Source organism: Nycticebus coucang, chromosome 6, assembly GCF_027406575.1.
Source record: "Nycticebus coucang isolate mNycCou1 chromosome 6, mNycCou1.pri, whole genome shotgun sequence".
NCBI classification, from domain to species: Eukaryota; Metazoa; Chordata; class Mammalia; order Primates; family Lorisidae; genus Nycticebus; species Nycticebus coucang.
The window spans coordinates 132,646,554-132,671,406 of record NC_069785.1 but is presented as its reverse complement, the minus strand read 5'-3'; the positions used below and the strand labels follow the sequence as shown (position 1 = coordinate 132,671,406).

The window sequence follows — 24,853 nt, the reverse complement described above, 5'->3', positions numbered from 1 at the left end:
TTCTAAATGTTTTAGATTCAGCAAAGGACCCCAACGCATTCTGCCAAGTGCTTTTCCCTTCAATTTTTAAATGCATTCAAATTTCAAGGGGAATTTAATCCGTATGTTTCTGGTTCTTTTACACTTAACTCATCAAAATGTTGTTCTTTAAGAGCTGTTTGATCTGTAAGGCTTATGAGCCTTTGTTATAAGCCTTTTCAAAACCTCTTTCCCCTTTTTGAATCAGCAAATGGAATTTTGCCAATTCTGAATGGGATTTGAATAAAGAGAAGTCCAACTATAGGATTAAGTGCAGAACCTCGGGGTGGCATCTGACCTGACTTTGCAGAGACATGCACTTGACCCTTGCATAGTAGTAGGGACAACAGATAATTTTATGGGGCGAACCCAGTGCTGGCAGCAGTGAATGGTGAGAGGGAGCCCACAAAAGACAGGCAACGTTGCTCAGAAGGCCCAACTTCAATTAGAGAACCAAGTAACCTTAAACTTAAATGTCATCTGGCCCATCCTTCTAGTCAGTGATGCCTATGGTGCATAATAATGAAAACAGTGGTAGTAACAACAATAACAGCCAACAATCATGGAGCCACCTAGACTTCCAGCTGCTTTTCTGGGTAATTTTCATGCAACATCTCTCATTCCTCATCAGAGCTCTATGAGGTAGGTGTGGAGCCAGTACAATTTAGTGGATACAAGTTTAGGATTTAAAACCAGCTGACCAGGATTTGAATCCCAGAATCAACATCTACAAACCCTCTAGCACATGAGGAGAATTATTTAATGCTTCCACTCTGTGCTTTCCTTTGCGGTGTCTCCTGTTAATTAGGGTTGTTCATGATGTTGATGATGACGCTGTTGTTGTTCCAACCATGGGGGAAGTCACCTTCCCTTGGCCCAGCCATTTCCATTGCTAACTACCAGAATTAGAAAGCTTGGGTTTTTTTATTTTTATTTTTTCCTTTTTTTGTGTGTCAAAATCTTCTATTTTATAAATGGTGCCCATCAGTTCTAACATAGAGGCAAGCTAACTCCTCTTGTACAGGACAGGCCTTCACATTCTTGAAGACAATTATGATACACCTTCTTTTTTCCAGGGTTAATTTCCAGGATTATTTGATAGGCAGTTCCTGAGATGGGCCTGTGCCCTGACTTTTGTTCTTCCCAGATGCTCTTTGCTGGTGCCCTAAAGCTGAGCCCGTAGCTCTAGATGAGATCTGAGCAGTGAGAAGCCTGATAGGGCCCTGCTCTCTTTTGTTTTATATTTTATACTCCTACTAATATGATCTTGTAATCCATTGACTTTTCAGCAGTTGCATTAGACCATTTTGTTCAGCTGGAGTTAATGTCAACTAATGAAAGATTTTTTTGCCGAAACTGTTTTTAAGGCAGTGTTCCATCTCCTATTTTTCGGCAGCGGATTTTTAAATTTTGAAATACAGCACTTCCTTGTGGAGTCTATTACTAAAAAGTAAACATGGAATTAATGGAGAAAATTTACTCTGTACAATGCATTTTGAGGTTAAGTGGATGTGTGGCAAATTGAAAGAGTTTCTGCATTCCTGTTTCTGTATGAACTAAATTCATAGCTCCCAAATTCTAAGCCTTCAGAGCTTGATCTTGAAGAGTCATTGTGAAGCTCAGGTAAGCTTTATCATGAAAGCATGCTGAAAAAAAAATCAATGGTCCTTGGCCCTCCCATTGCGTAAGCAACTGAGAGTCAGCTTACAGTCTGTGTAGGACATTTTTTAATTTGCCAAGTGACTAAATGTGCAGTCACTGCAGCAGGTGTCCACCAGCTGTGCCCACATGGCCCACTCAGCTGGACTGCTTTTCAAAGAGCAGACAGGGCTTATCTTGGTACCAAAACTTGAAGCCAAAAAGATCATCACTGGGTTTGAACATTTGTGCAAAATCCCCAGCAGCCAAAGGTAGACAGCTTTGCTTGATAAAGACAGCTCTCATCATGCAGGCTCCATGGGTAACTTTGGCTACTACTGGACACTGTGCTAAAATGGTTGGGCCCAGGGGCTGAGTGCCGGCCCTCCTGGAGAGTCTGGCCATCTGGCCACTTAGTTTTTACCTGCACATCATCTCTGTATTCCTGTGGGCTCTGGGAAGCCCTAGAAGCTTGTGAGCCAGGCAGTCTCTACAGGTTCTTACTTAACCTGAGAGCTTTTTAACTGCATCTCCATGGAAATTTCTTCTCTAGCTAACTGGCTTTGGTTTGGATTTTAATCTCAGAAAATTATTAAATGTATTTGTTTCATGTGCCGCTTTTCTAAGAGGATATGTGGAGATATTATAATAGTTAGGCAGCTCATGGCAAGTAAGAATGAAGAGAATTGATTAGGCAACAGCACTTGGATTCCTGATGAGTATCCAGTCCAGAGCTGGATATAGGAAAAATATGAAACTTCAGGACAAGTTTCCCATCCTCTCCACAGTCTTGAGAACCATTTAATGTAGTTGAAGGGAGAAGATTCATGTAAAGGAAGTGATGGAAATATATAAAAGAATATGCAAACAGTTGCTAAAGGATGGATTTGGCATGAATGAGGAAGAGTTCACTGTCAGCCAGAATATTCTGGAAGGCAGGACTGGGCTATTAAGCTGAATGGGAATTAGATGGGTGAAGGAAATTGTGAGATTTGGGGCTCAGGATGGATCATTAGGAAGTTGTTTTCTATGTGAATTCAAGCACACACACTCTCACACACATATACACATCTGCATATATGTTTATATACACCTCCAAAGCAATAAGCCAAGACCATTTCATCCTCATTTAACTTTCTAAAACCTAAAAAACACATGACTTCTTAATGCCACAGTGGTGCACCTTGGCTTTACTCAGTAAGATTTTCTTTCACTTCCCACCAGAATGGACATTTTGCTCTTCAAAAGCAAAGGTAACTCTTTAAATCTACTAATGTTTGTCTGAAAAGATCCCTTCCAAAGTAGTATGTAAACCAGCTACTACGGGGGCTGAGGCAAGGGGATTGCTTGAGCCCAGGAGTTTGAAGCCAGCCTGGGCAACATAATGAAACCTCATCCCAAGAACAATAAAAATAACGTAGAAATAGCCCAATGGCTGGTATAGAAAAGCGCCTATATTGTGAGATTTCAAAAACTTTGTGGAAAAATGAAAGTAAATGATGAAAATAAAAAATATAAACTTTTATATCTCATCAAAAGCACCATCAAGTTCAAGGCACTTATTTCAGTAATGAATCAGCCATTCAGTTCAACCCTGAAGAACGGAGGGTCACAGAACTGACTTAACTGTGTCAACATGGTCTGTTTTACATTATTATCTGGAGAAAAAATGGGTGCCCTTTAAAGATTTTTTTTTTTTTAAACTTTTTGTTGTTGTTGCAGTTTGGACAGGGCCAGGTTCGAACCTGCCGCCCTCGATATATAGGGCTGGTGCCCTACTCACTGAGCCACAGGCACTGCCCCTTTAAAGATTATTTTAAGAAACAAAAAGAAATCAGAAGAAGCCAAATTAGGACTATAAGGTAGACACCTCATGATTTCCCATTGAAACCCTCACAAAATTGCCCTGGTTTGATGGGAGCAGGAGCATTGCAGCTGTGGAGAAGGGCTCTCCGGGGAAGCTCCCCCAAGTGTCTTGCTGTAATGCTCTGGCTAAGGTCTCAATATACTCGCATAATATGTGGCCTTTCTCAATATACCCACATAATATGTGGCTGTTATTATTCTTCAAGCCTCCAGAAAGTCAACAAGCAAAATATCAGAGCATCCAAAAAAACTATGGTCATGATTTTTGCCCTTGACTGGTCCTCTTTTGCTCTGACTGGAATGGCCTTGGGAGCCTTCACTTTGATGACACCTTGACTTCAGAATCATACTGGTAAAGGCATGTTTCAGTTCTTCAAAGAAATGTTTCAGGAACTTCATCCTAATTGTTTAAATTTTCTATTGATAGCCCTGCTGCTGTCTGCCACTGAGCTAGGAGCAATGATTTTGGCACTCCTTGGGTAGAAGGGTTGCACCACTTTAATTTTTCAGTCCAAATCGTGTAAGCCAAACCACTCAAGATGTCTATGGCGTTGACTACTGTTTCTGCTGTTAATTGTTGGACTTCTTCAGGTTGGTGCCTGTGGCTCAAGGAGTAGGGCGCCAGCCCCATATACTGGATGTAGTGGGTTCAAATGCAGCCCTGGTCAAAAACTGCAAAAAACAAGAAAGAAAAAAAATTGTTGGACTTCTTCAATTAGGGCAAGAAGAAGATGAATTTTTTTCTCACAAATTGATGTGGCTGGTGTGCCACCGCAGGCTTCATTTTCAGCATTGCCTCATCTCTTAAAACTCATTATCCATTTTTAAATTGCTGATTTCTTTGGGTCATAGACCAGCTGAACTCGTCATAAAGCATCAGTGGATTCCCTTTTCTTCCACCTAAGCTTCACTGTAAATTGGATGTTCATTCTTGCTTTGATTTTAGTAGAAGGCTTGTTGCCCTGACAGGCATCCTTTTAAAACTCACTAATCTGTCTTAGTACCTCAAACTAGATCCTGTTCAGATATGTTCGAAGTTAGTATGAGTTGATTTTGGTGCAGAAAGTTCTTGAAACCCATGCATATTTTTTTCATATTTTGCATTTTCCATGAACTTCCTGAAGATCCCAGCTATTAACACTTTTCTCCTAGGATTTGCAGGCTTCCTCTCTACTCAGAACTGCTGGCTCCCTGTGTGCTGACTTCTCCAGCGCTCTGCACATGTAGTGTTGCCCAACCCCCTCATGTCTACTGAACTTCACCTCCCTTCCATTTTCCTTTCCATCCCTTGCTTACCCTCTGAACTTTGTGATCATGCCCAGTATACCCAGCTCCCCAGTCACTAAATCAGAAAATTGGATATCCTATGCTTTGCCCACCTCTACCCCTCCACCCGTCCTTCCCAGCTTGCTGCTTTAGTAATTTCTCTTCCGTGATCTCATTAGAACCTAAATCTCTTTGAATGCTCCACTTTTTCTCCATCCTTCCAACCCTTCTTAGTTCCTCCCCCATCAGCCTGCATGTGGCAATCCATGGCTTCACCTACCACTGTCAACATCAACTTTCTCCCCCCGCTATCCTTGAGTCACATTCTCCTGGCAGAGCTCAACTCCAGAAAAGTTCACGTTTCCACCAGGTGCTACTGGAGAAAATAAATTTCTTTATAGTCGCACCTCTAAAAATTCATGACCTTGCCTAGACCTGGTGATTCTCTTTCCCTGCTTTGTTTCTCTCCTGTTTTCTGTAGTGGCTATTTCTAATCTTCTCCATTCAACATAACCCTTTTGATCTTAATATTTTTCTCTTACTCAAGAGGATTACTCTGCCTCTAAGTTGGCCTTTTTTCCTTTGACAAACTTTCTGGTTTCAGCTTAAACATCATGTTTTCAGGGAGGCTTTCTATCCTTTCATGGATAGACAACTATCCTTTCATAGTTTTCTGTGCTTCCCAATTATAACACATACCACGTGTTATCATTACTTGCTTAACTTTCCCATCATGTCCAAGTTTCATGTGATCAGACACCATGTTTTGTATTCCTACATGTCCACATTTTAGTAGGTTCCAAATAAATATTTGCTGAAAAGTGGATGGATGACTAAATTAATGAAGAAAAAATATAGGAGCTCTCATAACCTGCTGCTGACAAAGCTCTGAGCCCTCCATCCCTTCTGCCTTTGACCCTCTGGAGGAAAACTGTGCCTCTGGTACCCAAAGCTGAATCTTCTAGGGATACTATGCACATTGTTTACTCCCATATTCTCAGAATTCTGTTTAATAATTTCCCTTCTCTTTCCCAGGCCCTCCTACCTCGTACTTTCTACTGTTTCTCTTTAGCAATTAAACAAGAACAAATCTATTTCTTATTTAAAGTCCTTTTTGACTTCTTATCCCACTTCTATTTTGGCTCTTCGCTGTCAAAGCCATAAAACAATCTTAGTCATAGGTTATACTTGGCATCTGTACATTGTTGGTCCACATTTAGCCCTCTTCATGGTGCCTGCCACTGAAAGTGCTGTCACCAAGAGGACCACCAGCTCTGCTGTTATTTCTTCTAAGGGGAACTTTGCACTTAATGCACCTGACCTCCTGAAGTCATTCAGCATCTCTGGGTCCTTGTTTCTGGAAACCATAGTTCCCTGATTCCCTGGACCTATCTATCTGTCCTTTGTGGTAGTTTTTGGAGGTCCACTTCCTCTTGCCCAGAAATGTTGGCCTTCTGGGCTTCCTTGTTGGGTTCGCCCTGTCCCTAGGTCCTAGTGACAGCCATTTGTTGATGATCCTCTAATCTAAAGCTCTAGGCTTTTCTCTCTGACTTTCAATCACTCTCCCTTGGGTGTTTGCATATGCAGACCTGCAGACACCTCAAAGTCAGCAGTTCCACCATGAAAATGTTATGTTTTCCCCAAACTCACTTCTCATATTGTGAACCCTCACCCAGAGGAAGAAGTCATAAACCTTGATATTACCCCAAGTCCTCCATTTCTGCTTCCCAGCTCTCCCTCAAAACTGAGCATTTCTCTTCATCCCTCCCTTTTCTTGGATAGTTCAGGCTGCCTTGATCTCTCTTTGGGATTACTATAGCAGCCTCTGGATGGCCTTGCCAATGTTGGCTGGCTCTGAACCAATTCAATCTCCCTGCTTTGGCTGGAAAGAGCCTTTGAAATGGAACTATGATGCTATCTTTTCAATTTTTAGAACTTTTCATTGGTTCTCTTTTTATAGTTGGGATAAAGTCCTACTTTCTTAACTTGGCTTAGGGGTTCCTAAGTCTTCCATCATCTGACATCTTTGTGTCTTTCATTTTTACCCTCAAAATTTTACCTAATCTGTCCCTCCCCACATATTCTTCAGGATGCACATTTGATTCTGGAATAAAGAACTGATTCCAGTTTCCTTCTGTATTCCCTGCTGCCTTCAGATCTTTGCACTTGCTGGCCTCACTGCCCAGGAGACTCCCCAGCTGTGTCTTAGTAACGGGGGCTTCGTGAGCCCATAAGGCAGAGCACACAACTTGAAACCAGAGCCTCAACTTGTCCACTGATTTTGTTCATCCATCGATCATCCATTGATCCATCCAGAGATATTGGATCAAACACTCATCTCAGGCCTTCTTCCAAAACACACTTTACCTGGCCATCTCCTCCCAATCTCCACGCTTCATCTTAGGCACCAACTAACTCGGATACCTTTCTCTAACACACTCGGACACACACACTTTCAGGGATCTCTCCTTTTAGATGTTGCATTGTACCCTGAAACCTCTCAATCGCGCCAGCTTCTTTCAGTCAACAAGTATGTGCTAAATGCTTTTTTCTTATACAAGGCATGGGCTGGGCGCTATCCTATCACACATTGCTCATTTACTTTGTGTCACCAACACGATGGTAAGCCCCCAAAGGGCTAGGGCATTGACTCTTTCACAGCTGCCTTGTGCCAGCAGCTAATACTGCTCCTGAGTGATGGTCAGTTCTCAAAAAGATAAGTGGATTCTCAGAATATATTTGTTGGTTGATGTGCTGACCAGCAGGGTAGGAAGATGGAAGGGTAAATTGGCAAGCTGGGTCTCTGGTTCCACATCTTGTGTTTTTTCCTAGTGCACCGTGCTAGCTGTGGGCTCAGAAAGCTCATGTTCCTGTGACAGACCTTGTGATGTCCCAGGGGAGCAGCAGCTACTCTCAGATGCGGGACGTCCTTTCTGTGCCTCTATCTCATTTCTCCCTGTCACAGTCTCAACCCAGAAAGACCTAAGTCCTTCTCTGTAGAAAGACCCAAGAGTGATATAGAGTGAAATTTATCTGAAGGATGAGGCTGGGTTAGGAAGAGCTGAGTTATTTGGTTGAACTTTGGTGGGCCGTTGAGGATCTGGTGTCCAGGTGTTGGTAAATAGAAGCCCCTTTCAACAGAAGAGCAGCAGGCTCTTCCTCCTCTTTCATTATGATGATGATTATTATTATTGTGGTTCCCATGGAAACAAGCAGAGTGAGAGAACAAAAAAGTCAGGGAGGTTAGAGTGATGAGACAGCCCCCATATGCTGACGGAGCCTGTACGAGTCAGTGTGTGTGTCTTTGTGTGTGCGCCCGCCGCCTTCACTGTGTCCCCCGCACACTGCTGGGTCAGGGGAAATTGTGATGTTTATTTGTGGCGTTTGTTACAATCGGGCTCCACAAGGAGACGACTATCAGCTTTCAGCAATTAGGGAGTCTGGGTAATGACAGTGCCATCAGATTAATAGCAAGGGGAGGGAAGATGGAGGAGAGACATTCTGACTGTGAACCAGAGGACTGTTGGGGAGGAAGGAATGACTCAAACGTGGAGTCGTTGGCAGCCCCGCTTCTTTTCACCAGAGAGGGGCTGCTCTGGGAGCCTCCTGTGTGGCTGGCCTCAGAGCCTGCAGGTCTGAGAGTCCTTGAGCTCTTTATCTGCTGCTCCCACCTCGGCTTCTCCTGCCTTCCTGGGTCTTCACTGATTTTGGAGTTGGAAGCAAAACCCACCCAGGGCCCCTTATCAGAATGGCCAAGCAGAGCGCTCACATCTGGAGCTACCAAGCAAGAGCTAGTTGCAGGCACCTTTCCGAGGGAACTCTTCCATCCACTGTGTCCTCTGTGGCTCTGGAGCGACTGAGTGGCCACCGCCTTTGCACGGTTTGTGGCCAAGATGTTTAGGAAACACGAAGCCCTACATAGCAACTCAGCCTCCAGCCGTGTGGGAAGCAGCCGTCCTGAAACCCCCCGAGCTGAGAGGGAATTCATTCTCATGGGCTTTCAAGTAGAGGACTCAAAAGACAAGAAACAGAGGGGGCAGCTGTGGCAGAGGTGGCCTTTGGTTGGTTTCAGCCTGTGGTCCCTCTCCAGTAGTGCACATGCACCCCTGAGATGCTCCGTGTCCCCCTTTCCAGCCACTCTGTGTTCAGAGGCAGCATCCGGCGCTCGCTGTGTGGTCACATGTACACTTCAAGACTCCTCACCAGCTGTAAATCAGCACTCCAGGAGACACGCATCAAAGAGGGAAGACTCCCCATGTACCTGGGCACTTAAGGGCTGTCCAGAGCAGAGCCCACCCTGGCCTTTACCCTAATGATCAGGAGCATGCACATTGGACTATATCAGAGCCGAAAAGGCTTTCTGCATTTGCCGCTGCTGTTTCTGAGTTTATTAATTACAGCCCTATTGCCATCCTAACTGGCATAGCATCCCGTACAGGGAGGGGAAGGGGATGCCGTGTCCTGCTCCACCCCGCGGGCTTGTGGCCCCTGATCTACCACAGCTCCACTCTGAGCAGGTGTAGCTGAGCCTGAGTGACAGGCTCTGTCCCAGACCCCTTGCCTTCAACACCACTACCCCTGACTTGCTCCTCTCCCATACATTTTAGCCTTTTTTTTTTTCCTATCGTTCTGACCAGTGACCTTTGATGGCAAGGAGCAGCTCAGTTTCACATTACTAGAGTAACAGAGTGTGTTGTAATTGGCCGAGAATCGGTCTTGAAATGTCAAGGAAAAATTTATTTCCTAGTGCGACCTCTCTCGGTGCTAATTTTGCTATAGGCTGCCGGATAATGGTTCCTGCTCACAATGGGCGAGAGTTCCTAATCAGAATACAGGGCTGTAATTGGGTTGAAGGGATTTTAAATCATTAAAGTTGCATTTAGAATGGGGAATAGAAATAGAACCCCAAGATTGAATGATTCACTTAGTATTTAATGAGGGAGTCATGGAGTATTACTTATAATATTCTCTTAATGACCTTACAAGCAATGTAACTCCCCCCACCCTCCAGGGCCTATTCACAAGGCACAATTCTGCAGTCTCAGACCCACCACTCTGGAGCAATTAATTACTGCCCCATCAAGGAGCAATCAGGCTCTGCTCGGCCAGCAGAAGCACTGATCTCCTTCCCCACTCTCTCCTCACTCTTCATCTTCCTGCCTGCCTCCTTCTGGGCCTGCTGTGAGGGGAGTCGACATTTACCAAGCCATAAATCATCATGCAGTGTTTGGAAAGCCCAGCTTGCCCCGAGAGCAACAGGGAGACAAAGAGTTGCATTTGGAGGGTCTGAGAGGAGCTGTGTCAGGGGAGGTTATGCCAGCGTTGGGAGCGCAGCTCAGGGTGTCAGAGGACATTCTCTGGTGCATCCAACTGGGCTAGAATGTGCCCGTTTGTCAGATCTCAATGGCTAGTTTAGTTTTGTAACAACTGGTTCTCCATGATGTTGGGTAAACACGCTACCAAGCTCTAGAATTAGAGAGCAAATGGTAGAATAGAAAAAAAACGAATATCAATACCTATAGATCAGGCTGCCTCTTATGAGTAATGAGATCTCAGCCATATGCCTGGCACATAGTAGGCATCAAATGGGAGCTTCCCTTGATGTGCTTGTGACCAAGGGATGCCGACCCCAGCTCAATAAATTTGTCTCAAGTGGGTACCGCTCAAGCATTTATTTGGGACTTCATTTCCAGGCAGACGTGTAAGGCCAATGCTCCTGTAAATGGGATTCTTTGGAATTTAGGTTGACTGGCTGAGTGGCACTGGAGTCACAGCAGCCCACTGCTCCCGAGTCTGCCTCATTCGGCTGTAAGTTCCTCATGAGAATGAAGGCAGGGGACACTCTCCTGGATCACAACTGTTTGTGGTTGTAAATCTCATCTGAGAACATCACATGTTCCACCCTTAGTCAGGCCTTTAGAGAAACAACTTTTATCTCTTATAGTATTTAAAAAACAAAACAAAAAAACCTTCAAGTTTCTTTTATGCTACCAAGTTTCTTTTATGCTACCTCCGTTGTAATTCCTATAGTCTTAGCATAACAATGACACTTATCCGGCCTCCCTAGTTAGGCCAGTCTGGGAACACTTACTGTTTGAAAGTGTTCATGAATTCAGAGCCTGGAAGATAATAGTGACTTCATAAACACCCATGAGAAGAATGAACAAATACACAACAGGTTTTTATCTTTAAAAATTTTAGTCTCATATGCTCCCTTGGGTGATTGTAGTGAAGACTTTCTGCCATAAAGGGTCAAGAGGGAAAAAGGTCTAGCATTTGTTGAGTTCCTCTGCCTGGACAGATAGTTGACCAGTCATCGTACAGAAATGAACTCATTTACTGTGCTCCTATTGCAAAGAAGTCAAACTTTACACAGCTGCACAGGCTTGGTGTTAAACTAGAATTTTCCCTCTACCGTTTCTGGCTGTATCCAATTAATACAAATAAGGATGTGTAGCAAGTATTTTGTTTCAATATTTATTGTTATTTAGTATCCATTGACGCTTTAAAAAAAAAAAGAAACGTGTCATGATTTGAAAAGTTGAAATATTTAGGCTATTTTTTTAATTATGAGGTGTTGACAGATTTAAATTTAGTAACTATGAGAACATCAGTAGTTACACACATGCTTATTGTTTGTTTGACAAAAACTAAAAATTATAATGCCCACTTCATACAAATCAAAGCCAAAACAATGTAACTTTGTGCCTGACAGGACTTGCTGTACTTTATATAATTAGTGTCTTTCCCCCCACCATTGTGACTCATTTATAATAAATCTAATAGATGTCTGAAATGTGAAAAGGTGACCCAGTATTTTAAAGACTCCTACAGAGAATCTTTCGTGTAAAGAATCTTTGGTACTGCAGCCACCTCTGTTAATTCACCCATTTTGAAACTTCCAATGCCTATGCTTTTTTTGCAAAGAAGAGTCACCTCTGTGCAGCATGAATTGGGGTTTTAGAAAATCCCTTGGTGGGGGGCAGTTGTTATTTACTCAGATTCTAGAATTACTGAGACTTCAGCTCCAGACCACATAGCCTAGTTACTCCCAGATGGTAACTCTAGTCTCATTACTTTATCTTTGTCTTTTCAATCTTCAATTTCATTTCTACACAAGTCTGTCTGCTGATTCGTAGGATACCTTTTAAGAAGTAGGAAACACTCCCCTTGTGGGCGGATACGGCCCTGCAAGTCCACAGCTTGGGGAACCTACAGCGTCTTTGTGTGAATTATGTGAGCAGGTGTAGTCCCAACCTGGGGCTCTTAGTGAGCAAAGACTGCTTGCACTGGCCCCTCCCTTGTCCACTCGTGCCCTTGTGCAGTGAACCCACATAACCTCAGCCTGGTTCTCCTGCAAACTGGTCTCTTTGACCACATCCAGAGCAACGTCCAAGTAATCTTGCAAAATATGCATACAAACATTATGTTCATGTTTAATCAGGGATTATAGTTTTGTCTCCTTTATAAAAGCAGCAGAGCCCCCAGAAGCTGCTCAGGAACACCAGCTGTTTACGGCCTGGAGAAGCTCCTGCTTATCTTTTTGTAGCCACCTGCCTCTTAGAGATCATGTCTTAATTAACTCAGTGTTATCGAAACTGAAATTGTAGCAACATTGTAAAATCAAATTGTAAGTGAAAGATAAAGGATAAAGAACTCGGTTGACCAGAGAAAAGAGATCATGAAAACTCTCTCGAGCTGCAGGTAGCTGGCTACAGACTCACTGGTAGCAGCCTGCTGAGACTTAGAATAATAAAATTGTGCATTGTTCCACATGGAAGGTGTCTTTGAGGCCTTCTAACCTGGTGGTGTTCAAATAACTTTTTATCTCATGACACACAACTTATTCTGCTGATGTTCAATATATGCTGATCTTTTCTAGTCTATCTTATTTATTTCATTTAAAAAATGGCTGGCTAAAAACTGCTTGATTTCATGACCCGCTACAGACTCACCACATGAAGGTGGTGAAACAGTGATCTAGTCAAATGCCTGAGTTCTAAAGTTAAGGACTGAGGAACAGGCAGGTGAAGTGACTTGCTCCGGGTAGGTTATCAGTGGAGATTGTTCTTAATCCACTGTCTACTAACTTCTTCCCAGGAGTTCTGTGCCCTGAAACCTACCAAATCCTGCCACCGCAGGGCAACTCCAACAGGAAAAATGAGTCTTAGCCTAAGAAATAAGATTTCTTGGGACCTTGCTATTTGCAGGATAACACAGGCTGAACCTGGGGCTCACTAAGAGCCCCAGGTCAGGACTACACGCGCTCACATGTAATGTACAATGTGTCCTTTGGGGAGGCAGGCAGGTGCTTTAGGGAAGGAGGGAGGTGGGTGGGGCCTTAGTGTGGGTTACACTTTATGGGGGCAAGACATGATTGCAAGAGGGACTTTACCTAACAATTGCAATCAGTGTAACCTGGCTTATTGTACCCTCAATGAATCCCCAACAATAAAAAAAAAAAAAAAAAAGTGTTAATAGCAACTGGTGATCTCAACACCGCTCTGCATTCCCATCTTGGAACAGTAGGGGCGCCGTAGCACCCAGTCCTTTGTACCTACTGAAAACCTTCCAACCTCATGTCCTGCCCAACCCCTTCTTTTCTCTTCTGTCACCTTCCCCCAGATTACATCTGCTACATCAGTTTCTGCTCATCATGTTTTGAGCTTCTTTTCTGAGCCATTGAGCTAACGTGGTAAACTAAATAGGCATTCTCATGGAGACAAGAATTTCAAATTTAAACAAAACCAAAGCAAACCTAGGCCACCTTGAGAGACCTTGCTTAATGTCCCTGCCTCTGCTCGCGTATTTTCAAGGTACTGAAAGAAGTTTTCCCAGTCCAGCCCTACCTGGTAGAAAAACCACACCCTTCTGCCCTCTGGCTATCTTGGACCCAGGGAAGCAGTCTGTGGACCCAAAGGGAGTTTGTTTAGTCCCTTTGTATAACAGTGATTGGCACCAGTGATAAAGTAGGTCCTCGGTGTTGTTTCCCCAGAGGGGGGATTGATTCTGAAGATGGTTAGCCAGCACCCACAATGATCTGGCCACCAGCAGACAAGGAATCAAATCAGGGGATATACGGGTGCAAGTCGGAGACGGCAGATTGAGTTTGTATCACACAAGCCCTCGATGAGCTTTGCCACTAGCACATGTTTCTGTGACAATCCAATCACAAGTTACGGAATCAGGGTTTGGGGGCTGTGCGTAAGGTCTGCTAACTTCTTGTGAGCCTGTTTCTTCATAGCCTTTTGCCCCGGGCGTCTGGGCACAAACTCACTTGAACGGCTGCATTCAGGGAAGCACAGCCCACGGTGGCAAGCTGTTATCAGTGCTGCTGCCTGGGAATCGCTTCACTCTCTTCTTGCTGGGGGATTTCCCTCCTCTCTTTTCTTTTTTTTTTCCCACTAGCAACCTCCCTGCCCCCTCAAATACATATACAGACACTAGCTGTGTTCAAAGCGGTGAGGTGGCTATCAGCTGTGATTGAATGACAAGTATCATTGTCAGATTTTACAAAACGGAATTGCATCAGATAGCGAAGGAAAGCTTCTGCATAGAAACTACAGAGGGAAATTTGACAGCTTTTTCAATTCAGTTATCAAAGCATTTGCAGTTCAAAGCAGGTGAAACAATAATGTAATCTTAGCACTGAATGCTCGTTTGTACCTGAGTGTTTCAATAAATAAAATGGTCAGGGAAATGAAAGCGGACCTGTTGTCTCCAATCCACTAAATTTAATATCCAGGGTATTGACGGACAGCTTTTTATCACCATAATTAGTATGGATTGTTTCTGAGGCCGTTGATCAATCTTCCCTCCCTCCATGGACTTAAGTTGCTGTTTTCTTCCTCTTTTGCCTCCCCACCCTTTATTTTAATATTGATCGAGCCAGTTGTGTTCCACCACAGAGAGGCTGCTCACTTAGACAAAAGAAAACTCAGGATGATGGGAGATGACTGAGCAGTGGCCATTTCTAAGTGGCATCCACCCATGATGTCCTTCTGTCTCATCCATGTTGACCTTGGGACTTGGTCCGTGGAGCCAGTGACCTTCAGCTCCTCAGTACTGTAACTAGGCACCCTGTCTCCCCCACTGGGTGGGCACAACTCAGGGACAAGCCACTGAGCCAGTGGTCAGGGGAAATCTGCTGGAGAAATGTCACCAAGCTAAATAGAGGAGTTTGGACGGTGGGAAGAGTTCAGTTAGGTGCCTGTGTGTGTGTTTGTATGTTCGCTTGTGTGTGACCGTGACACAGCCTGTTCCACATATCGCAGGCTAGACACTTAAAGACCTTCTCGTTCCTTATTTCTCCCCAAGGTCTTCCGATTTGAAATCATCCCCTTCTCAGCCTGTCTCCATCATCAAGGATATCCAGTGTGTAATTACGTCCCTATCTCTTGCCTTAACTATTGCAATAATTTATTTTTTTCTTTTCTTTTCTTTTTATTTATTTTTTTATTAAATCATAGCTGTGTACTCCCTGCTTCCTGTTCTGTCTTGCCTAACCCCAGCCTTCCATTCTTAAAGTCTTCTACACAGATGATGGGCAGGTTTACGTAAGACACACCCTCTTACTCTGCTGCCTGAGCGTTGCACGTCCAGGCTCCCTACCCCGGCACAGAAAGCTCTCTGTACGCCTGTCTACTCCTGCCTCTCAGCCTCATCACCCCCACTCCCTACTCACGCTCCAGGAAGACAACATCGCCAGTATAGGCAGCCCCTGCATTACAAACACCCGACTTGCATACAATTTGCACTTACAAACAAAGATATTACAGTTAGTCCCGAGGTACAAACATCCTACTTACATACAGCTTGCACGTATGAATGGAGGCTATTATGGGTCGTAGGTAAATGTACCTATTCCAGCTTCCATACAAATTCAACTTAAGAAGGAACCTCCAGAATCTATCATACCTGTGACCGGGGACTGCCTGTCATGCCTCTGACTTTGTCACCCGCCTCACACTTCTAAGTCTTTGCTCATTTCTGTGTCACCTGTAATAGCCTTCCATCTTTTTGCGTCTGGGCTTCTCTTTCTCCTCTGGGGAGCTGGCTCAGAGGGCCTCTCTTTCAGGAAGCATTTTCACCCACAGAGGGCCCTAGAGATGTCTCCCTTCTCCCTTCTGAGATGTCAGAGCAATACATATGTATGTTTTCTTTTCTCGTGCTTCTGTTTCATACTAGATGGTAAGCCCATTGGGGCAGGGCTGCATGTTTTTTTTTTTTTTTCCTTTTGTTCTGTTCCCGGGGTGAGGCACAACTCTTGGCAGCCAGGCGGTGTTCACTGTATTCTTAAGAAGAGAACCCAAGAGGATCCCAAGAGTTGGGGGATCCTTTATGCCAAAGTGGATATGTGATGTGCACCCTACATGCTGTGCCATGGAGCTGTGCCAACAACAGGGGCTGGGTAGAGTCCCGCTGTTCTCAGAGTTACCAGAAGACATGGGAAAATGTCCCTTATACAAAGAAGAAAGTAGTCACAGGTCACAGTCCAGTGAAGAGTTCTGCAGTCTACCCCCTGAAAGCGAGTTTTCTCACTGTTCTTCCTAATGGAATTTCACTCTACCTTACTCTGTTGTGAAGATTACACCATTGGCATAACTTTTCTGAAGGACCTTTCCTCAGTGAAGCCAATGCTCTGCCTTTCTAGAAGTGCCCCAGTGAGCCGGCTGCACCCGGAGACAGCGCCCCCTGCCGGGTCTGAGGCCAGTGCACCTGCTCTCCTTCCTGCCTGGCTCTGCAGCCTGTTCCTACAGCCATGGTCATCCCCACACCAGCTGCTGCTTCTGGAGGCCTTAAACCCAGCGCACCTCTTCTTCTGAACTGAGTGTACCAGCGAAATTGGACTGGGAAGGCCACAAGTTCCTCAGGGCCACAGGAGCCTGTGGCATCTACAATGCAAATTGGCCCCTTAGAAAAACATGCCAGGCCCAGCCTCCCTTCCAGCCCCGCCATGCCTGTTGTGGAGCTGCCGCGGCAGCTGTTTCTGGAGGTGACCCCCTAGCTGCACACGGGCGCAGGCTTGCACCTCCTCCTCACCAGCCTCTCCCCAGGCTTAGAGAAGACAGATTTGACAGGCTGATACCAATTGGCACATCTTCCTTGCCAGATTGGAACAGGGCCCTTCTACCGTCTTTGGGGTCTGCTGCGGCTCCAAGTAGCCGGCGCAGGAGGAATGTGTTTCTGAGCCCCGCTGCCAGCTCCCCTTGCAGCCGTGCTCACACTTCTAATCCCGGGCACTTTGATGCTGGGCAGCCCCACCACTACACATATGGTCTGCAGCTTAGAAAGGCTGATGTTCGCAGGCATGTCAAAGGCCTTTCATATCCCTGTAGTTGGTCAGCTGAATTTATTTGTTTTATTAAGCAAAACCGTTAAGTGGACTTTGGGTTCTAGCGTTACATTCTTCCTAATTCGGTTGTGTCTGGCGGGGAGAGGGAACTGGTATGAAGGAGGGACGAGACCTCACCTGCTGGCTTTTCTCACATGAGATTTCTGTGGCTTTTGCTTCCTGGGTCCATGCTGAGACCGCACTACTCCCTGGCAGTGAATTTGTGCAAGAGATAGTATTTTTGAGATTTTATTTCCTCACCTCCGAAGTTCTTTCCAGGTTGGCTTGAGGGTTTGATGAGGTGACATGGATGACACAGCCAAGCCAGGAGCTGACACATAGCACAGGTTCACTGAGTGCCTGGACCTTCCCTTGCTGCCCCTGGACGTCAGGGCCTTCCTAGACACAGAGTCCACAGGACCTTTGACCTTCCGAAAGTCCATTCGTCTACTATTTTGCGTGTTCTTGGGGGCCCACACAAACCCTTCCCCCTCCTCTTTCTCCCTCTCCACCCCCTCCTCTCCTCTAAGACGAAGGTCACAAAGGATCTAGTTAGCCCTCCTCCCCTCAGAAGTTCCTGCCAAAGCCCTAATCCCCCAAAGCCCTCCAGGCATCCTGGGGAATTTGCCCACCCCCCATGGCCCCATATAAAAGGGGTCTCTAACCGTCCCTGGAGCGTCTCTAACTGAAGCCTCTCTCCGTGCACTGTTCCTTTCAGTAAACCTGACCTGAACATCTCCAGCTCCAGCCTCATCTCTGGCAACGCTGCCTACACCTTTCACATAGAGCACACACACACGCTTATGTCTGTAGTTCATGAAGGTGTGTGTGATTTTGTATGGAAGTATTTGTAATAGATATTTCTGAGTGGGAGATTATAGGGCAACCTTCCCTCCATCCTTCCCTCCCTCCCTCCCTCCTTCTTTCCTTTCTTCCCCCTTATGTTCATTTTCTTCCCTTTTTTCCTTCCTGTTCATTTTTTTCCATGAGGGACGTTGTATAAAATAGTAAAGGATATGAAAATACGATAGCCTTTTAAAAACCGATTTTGTGAGAAGCTAAATGAAGAGGACAACCTTGAAGGCAAACAGGGACACCCAGCTGTGTTCTGTTTGGAACCGCGTCCCTCCTATTAGCATGAGGAAAGATCAGCTGGCCACGGGCAGCTAACCACTTCTCTGACCTAGATTCCCCTCACCTTCCTCCCGAGTGTGGAAGGATTCACCCAAGGCTCCTCTGAGAGCACAGCAGAAGGGGCACAACTTGGGACCAGAGGTCTGAGCACAGCCGCAGACATAATGCCATTTGTGGACGCTGCGCCCCATTTATGAGGATGAATAGACTTGGACCCTAGAACACTCACTCCCAAGTGGGCAGAACACTGTTATGTTCAGAATAAATAAATGTGTCTGCTTATTAATTTACTGGTACTGCCAGGCCAGGGCCCCTTTGTATTAATACAGAAAAGAGAGCTATGAAAATTCTTCTATGAGGAGAGAAAACACGAGAAGAGAAGTCAAAAGGAAGAGAACAGGAACATGGTAACCAGAGGGCCATCAGGAAAGAGGAAGAAAGAGGACCCAGGGGACGGAAGCCGAGGAAGGCGCAGGGAGAGACAGGGGCGGGCAGAGGAACTGGGCGCTCCGCAGAGAAGCTGCTTTCTGAGTCGCCAGGGTCGCTATAAAACCCAGGACACAGCAGCAGCCAGACCACGTGGCTAATTGTCCTTAATTGCCACGCTGACTCCTCAGGCTGGGGGTCACAGGCAGTTTTCTCTGGTTGGGGGGCTGACGCAGCAGGCTTCTGTCAACATGCGGCCTGGGGTGGTGGTGCTGGCCACAGAGAGCTGAGCTGACTGTTTCACACTGGGGGACTCTGGCTTGGGGCCTGCCTTCAGTCCACTCATCTTTTCCTTTAGCCTAAGGATTTTTCCAGACCTGGGACAAGAAGACACTCGTGCATGCTTTAAGAGAGGCAAGGGAGAGTACTTTATGTCTACCTGCAGAGGCCCTGCACTAAACCCGGCCACTGCTTGGCAAAAGAATCTTAAAATGGAGTCAACTCAAGGGTGGCCGGAGATTGTATGCTCTGTGGCTATCAGGGTGGGTGCTGGTATGTAATAAGTCAGTGAAATAGTGAAGTTCAATTACTTATCTATTCCCTGAAGCTGAGACAATTGCCATTTATCCCACATAATATTGCTTGACCTACATTTTTACTTGAAAGCCTTCAGCTAACAATTAGTTTGAATGTTGAGTTATAAATGAACACATTCATATTCCAGAAATGAAAGGGGCAGGGGAGCGAGGCAGTGCTGTTCCCACTCTCCCCACTTTGTCTTCTATTTAGTGTTTCAACTTAACTTTTCCAAGATGGTGGTCATCGGAGAGTTCATCTGAGGGGGACTGTTCAGCAGTAATGAGGCCACTGGGCATTATCCTGGAAAGGGACAGCATCATCCGTGCCAGGGAGATTTGAGCCATCTGGATTAGAAGGGTCAAACTATCCGCTGGCAGCAATTAAGCAGCTCCGTGTGGAGAACCCACGTGATCTGCCAAAGTTGCTGCCAAGAACAGGAGATTAGTAAACAAAGGCACCCGCCAGAAGGTGTCCAGTTTGGTCACTGCTCCGGCCACTTGGCATTTGCACAGCTTCCTCTCTCCGGTGTCCCATCTGTCTGTCCCCACAGCCCACGTATAAAGCTGTCTGCAGAGTTAAAACAAACTCAGGAAGAGCTGGGTTTGTTTAAAATGTTAAAAGCCCGGAGCCCAGCGGATCGTGATGATCCCCTTAGACCTTGGCTGCATCCCTTCCCAAATGTGTCGGCAATGCCCCCGACATTTTTGATTACTCTTCACTGCTTCCCTGTGATGCGCCGGGGAGGTGCGTTGCCGCTGAGCAAGAATGCTCCATTCCCTGATGGTGACTGTGATAGTTTATCCATAGATACTCCTAACGTGGTTAGGAAGCGTGCGCCTGGATTATTTCGGTCCAGACAGGTCTTTGTGAAGGCTTGAGAATGAACTGAGGAAGTAGCTCTCCTATTGTCTTATCATCTAGGAACACTATGTTTCATTAAAAATAAAAAACAGAGATGGGCCCAACCCCTAAATGGCTGCCTTTGTTCATTCAACAACTATTAATTTGCCAGGCACTGTTATTAGTCCCTGTGGCTGAAAGAGAGGCCCAGTCTCATGCACATTACTGGTTGGTAAAGCGAAAGATGTGCACACAGGCTCCCCGGTGTGGAGTCTTCTCCCTGCCAAGGAAGTCGGTTTCACATAACTCAGAACTAACTTCTCCCAAGGATTTGTCACACCTCCAGGCTTTCCTGGCCCCTGCACGGCACCGATGTAAAATGGTTGATCAAGTTAAAGACCTCTAGATCTCTAGTTTTTCCACTTGAGATAAAGTCAGCTTACTGGGTGGACATCTATGACGAGAAAAACTGTGGTGCTCCTTACTCCCAATTCTCTTTGTTTCCATGAAGTATCAGCCCCTCATTTTCTTTCTTTTTTTTCATGTTTCATGTTTTTTGTTGTTTTTGTTGTTGTTGGGGATTCATCGAGGGTACAAGAAACCAGATTACACTGATTGCATTTGTTAGATAAAGTCCCTCTTGCAATGGTGTCTGCCCTCAAAAGGTGTGGCACCCTCCAAGGCCTACCCCCTCCCTCCTTCCCTCTCTCTGCTCTTCCTTTCCCCACCCCTCCCTCCTTCTTTCTCTCTCTGCTCTCCCCTTCCCCACCCCTATCACATCCTTAATTGTCATTATTTGCCTTCATATCAGACTTGAGTACATAGGATTCATGCTTCTCCATTCTTGGGATGCTTTACTAAGAATAATGTGTTCTACTTCGATTCAGGTTAATACAAAGGCTGTAAAGCCTCCATTTTTATAATGGCTGAATAGTATTCCATGGTGTACATATACCCCAGCTTGTTAATCCATGCCTGGGTTCAGCCCCTCATTTTCCTTGTCCTCTACTCCATCCCAGCTGTTGGCGTACTCAAGACTCAATCTCGTGCCCTCCGTCCTTTCCTGTGTGCACACTTGGTTGGGATCCCCTTCGTACATCACCCCAACATCTCCACTGAGTTCCACTCACAGAAACAAAGGTCTATGGGCAAATACAGAATGTTCATGCATACTATGAATCCAAAGCGTCCTTCCAACACGCCATTGTATGTTCCTGCCTAAAACACAGTTGTTGATTTTTCTGTCAAACACTGTTCTTTGTGGCTGTTCCACCTCAGTAAGGGACACTGCCTTCCATGCTGGGTTCACACCAGCCCTGCAGAACTCACACTTTGCCCTCTCCACCCCACCTCTGCATTGTTTCCAACCCATTCAGATTTGAGTGTACTCCCCAAATACATCCCTAGTCCATACTTTTAACTTTATTTCTACAGCCTTTAGTTCAATCCACTGTCACCAAAAACAGCAATAGCTCCATGAGCTTCTTAACTGGCCTCTCTGTTACCTTGATTTTCCCTTCACATTCTGTTCTCCAGAAGGAGATCAAAGATATCTTTTAAAAACATAAATCACATATCACATGCCCTCCTGCTGGCCTCCAGGTCTTCGTTTGCTTGGCTCCTGCTTGCTGTTTGTTTTGTTTTATTTTCTAACATTTCAGAATAATATGAGGATATAAATGATTAGGTTACAGGGTTGGCATTTGTCAGGTTAGGTCCCTGTTGGGGTTGTGCCTTCACCCAGGATGTGTGCCCTGTACCCTTACTTCGTGTCCCCTGGGGGGAGCTCACCAATCCCCCTCCTTCCTCCCTTCTTGCCCCCTCTTACCCCCTCCCCTCAACTTGAATTGAGATTTTCTCTTGTGTGGGGCTATATTACTTTGTCTACAGGCTTCGTATTAGTATTGAAAACATTGGAGACCTGCTTTTCCATTCTTATGATACTTTACTAAAGAGAACATTCTCTAACTCTATCCGGGTTAGTACAGAAGATGTAAAGTCTTCATCTTTTTTATGGCGGAGTAGTCATCCAGGGTATCCTTGCACCACAGTTTGTTAATCTATTCACGGGCTGTTGAGTATTTGGGTTGATTCCACATCTTAGAAACTGTAAATTGAGCTGTGATAAGCTATCTAGTGCAAATGTTCTTATGATAAAATGGTTTTGTTTGATCTGGGTAGATGCCTAGTAATGGGACTGCAGGATCAAATGGAAGGTCCATTTTGAGTTCTTGGAGGATTCTCCATAACTTCTTTCCATAGGGGCTGTATTAGTTTGCAGTCCCACCAGCAGCGTAAAAGTGTTCCCTTCTCTCCACGTCTGCACCAGCGTCTGCAGCTTTGGGATTTGGGATGTGGGCCATTCTCACTGGGGTTAGGTGACATCTCAGAGTGGTTTTGATTTGCATTTTTCTGATGATTAAGGATGATGAGCATTTCTCTAAAAATTGTTACCTCCTCAAAATGGACTTGCTTCTAGACGTGGACCATCACCCTCTGTGCTGCTCTCTGGAATAAACTTGCACCTTTCTGTCCTCACTCTCTCTTTTCTAACTATCCCATAGGATCCAGGAGAGGAGGCCTTGTCTTTTCTGTGATACCCCAGTGCCCAGCTCTGAGCCTATCATGGACTTGGTACCCAACAAGTATTTGCTGAATAAGTGAAGGAATGATTGCATAAATGAATAACGTACTCTTTCCCCCATCATTTTCCTTTTCCTGACACTGACAAACTTAGGAAATAATATCCTCTTCAAGGTTTCTACATATCTTATCTCTGCCAAGGACAATTGCCTCTCTAGAGAGCCGAATGGTCGGCATATGGCTGAAGTGTGATTGAGTGGATTGTAGGTCTGTGCTAAGTATATTCCTTACATCACACGTGCACTGTGGCGTGGTGTTTAATGCCGTTCCATTTTTGGCTAAGTGGCTTCACTGCAAATGTTTTTTTTTTTTTTTTTGTAGAGACAGAGTCTCACTTTATGGCCCTCGGTAGAGTGCCGTGGCATCACACAGCTCACAGCAACCTCCAACTCCTGGGCTTAAGCGATTCTCTTGCCTCAGCCTCCCAAGTAGCTGGGACTACAGGTGCCCGCCACAACGCCCGGCTATTTTTTTTGGTTGCAGTTTGGCCGGGGCCGGGTTTGAACCCACCACCCTCGGTATATGGGGCCGGCGCCCTACTCACTGAGCCACAGGTGCCGCCCACTGCAAATGTTTTTAATAGTATTCATGTTTAGTTGAAATTTTGTGGAAAGATTAAAGAAATATGAATTTTTAATTTCGTTAAAACATACTGTTATTTCTAGATAGAGTCTCGCAATTTAAATAAATCAGCATGGAGTTGTTTCTTGAACTTCTTTATTCACATAAAATGTGAATTTGCACTTTCTGTTAAAAGAGTAGTAAAGGTGTGGTCCAAAGTATAACCTCTGTTTGATATTGAATAGGCTATTCTCCTTGGTAGCCATGCATGTGGCAGGAAGTCTCTAACAGTTTGTGTGTGTGCCCGTGAGTTTTTACATGTATGTGTGTGTATGTATGCACACATGCATGCATTTACATACATGTATATGTTACAGACGTTTATATGTACATACATGTGTGAATATATACATATATATTTATGTATGTATATACACACATACACAAGGTGGTCATGCAATTTGTGTGCAATTTTAAATCGCACACTATTTTAAATTGCACGTGAATTTTATAGCCACCCTGTATACATGATCTCTTGACTATTTTTCTCTTTTCTATTTCTTTATGTTGGAAACATTTTGGAAAACCAAAGCCTTCAAGTAAAAAATTCTTTAGCTCAGGGTAAATAAACAGAAGGGCTACTGGGCTACTTTTAATAAGGTTAAATAGAGTTTCCATGCAACCTAGATATTCACGCACAAGAATAGACATCAGGCGTTGATGGGCTCTAATTCCCATTTGTAACCCTTCAGCCCTCTTCAGTCTTAAGCAGGCCAGCAGCCACTTGATGTCCAGCTTTCCATGTACAAATTGGGAATTGTTTTAGGAAGATTAATGGAAGTGTAATGAATTGACCTTCTGAAAAGAGTCGTAGATTGCTTGGACATCAAGGTCAACTAAAGAAAAATGAGCACTAGGCTTCAGATTTGTTCTACCAACTACTTCCTATCTAGATTCTTCAGTAGGTAAAATAGAAAACATTTCTTCCAACCAGTCAGCACCACTGGGATTGGAGTCTCTCTCTGTAATCATGATTAGCAAGAAAGATGCTTCACTGCAAGTTGGTGTTTTCTGGCGAGGTTGTCAGTGATTCGTGCTTGAAGCAGAAGGAAATCAGTTTGATTCTAACTTCAGTGTTCTGGCAAAGAAAGAGGGAATCTTTGCTTTTCTCCACTGATGCTAGAAATGGCTCACACTACAAGTAGCTACTCTACCATACAACAAAAGGTCACTCGCTCCCTCTCATTTTTCCTTTCCCAGTTGTCCCTAACGAGGGTCAAACTATTTCACCCCTTCCCTTCTTTCTCATCTGAAAAGGCAGAGCCTTCTTTTTGTGGTGCATTCTAGCTCCAGGGTGAGCCAGGCTGAGACAGCGTTATGCAGATGGATGCAGCTTAAACAGACCACGGTTGAAGCAGTTTTGCATCATCTGTCCCATCCACTGTGCAGCATTGAATGACAAATGAAAGAAACCAGTGTCCCTTCACATTGAGCCTCCTTACACATCTTGAAGACCTTGCATAGAAGAAAGAGGGAAAAAAAATGAAG

General features: G+C 44.9%; 1 protein-coding gene across 5 annotated transcripts in view; it reads left to right on the top strand.

Annotated features, from left to right (window-relative positions):
• Positions 1–24,853, top strand: part of LOC128588282 (neurotrimin) — a 957,145-nt gene that overhangs the window by 708,527 nt on the left and 223,765 nt on the right. The gene's annotated exons all lie outside the window — the stretch shown is intronic.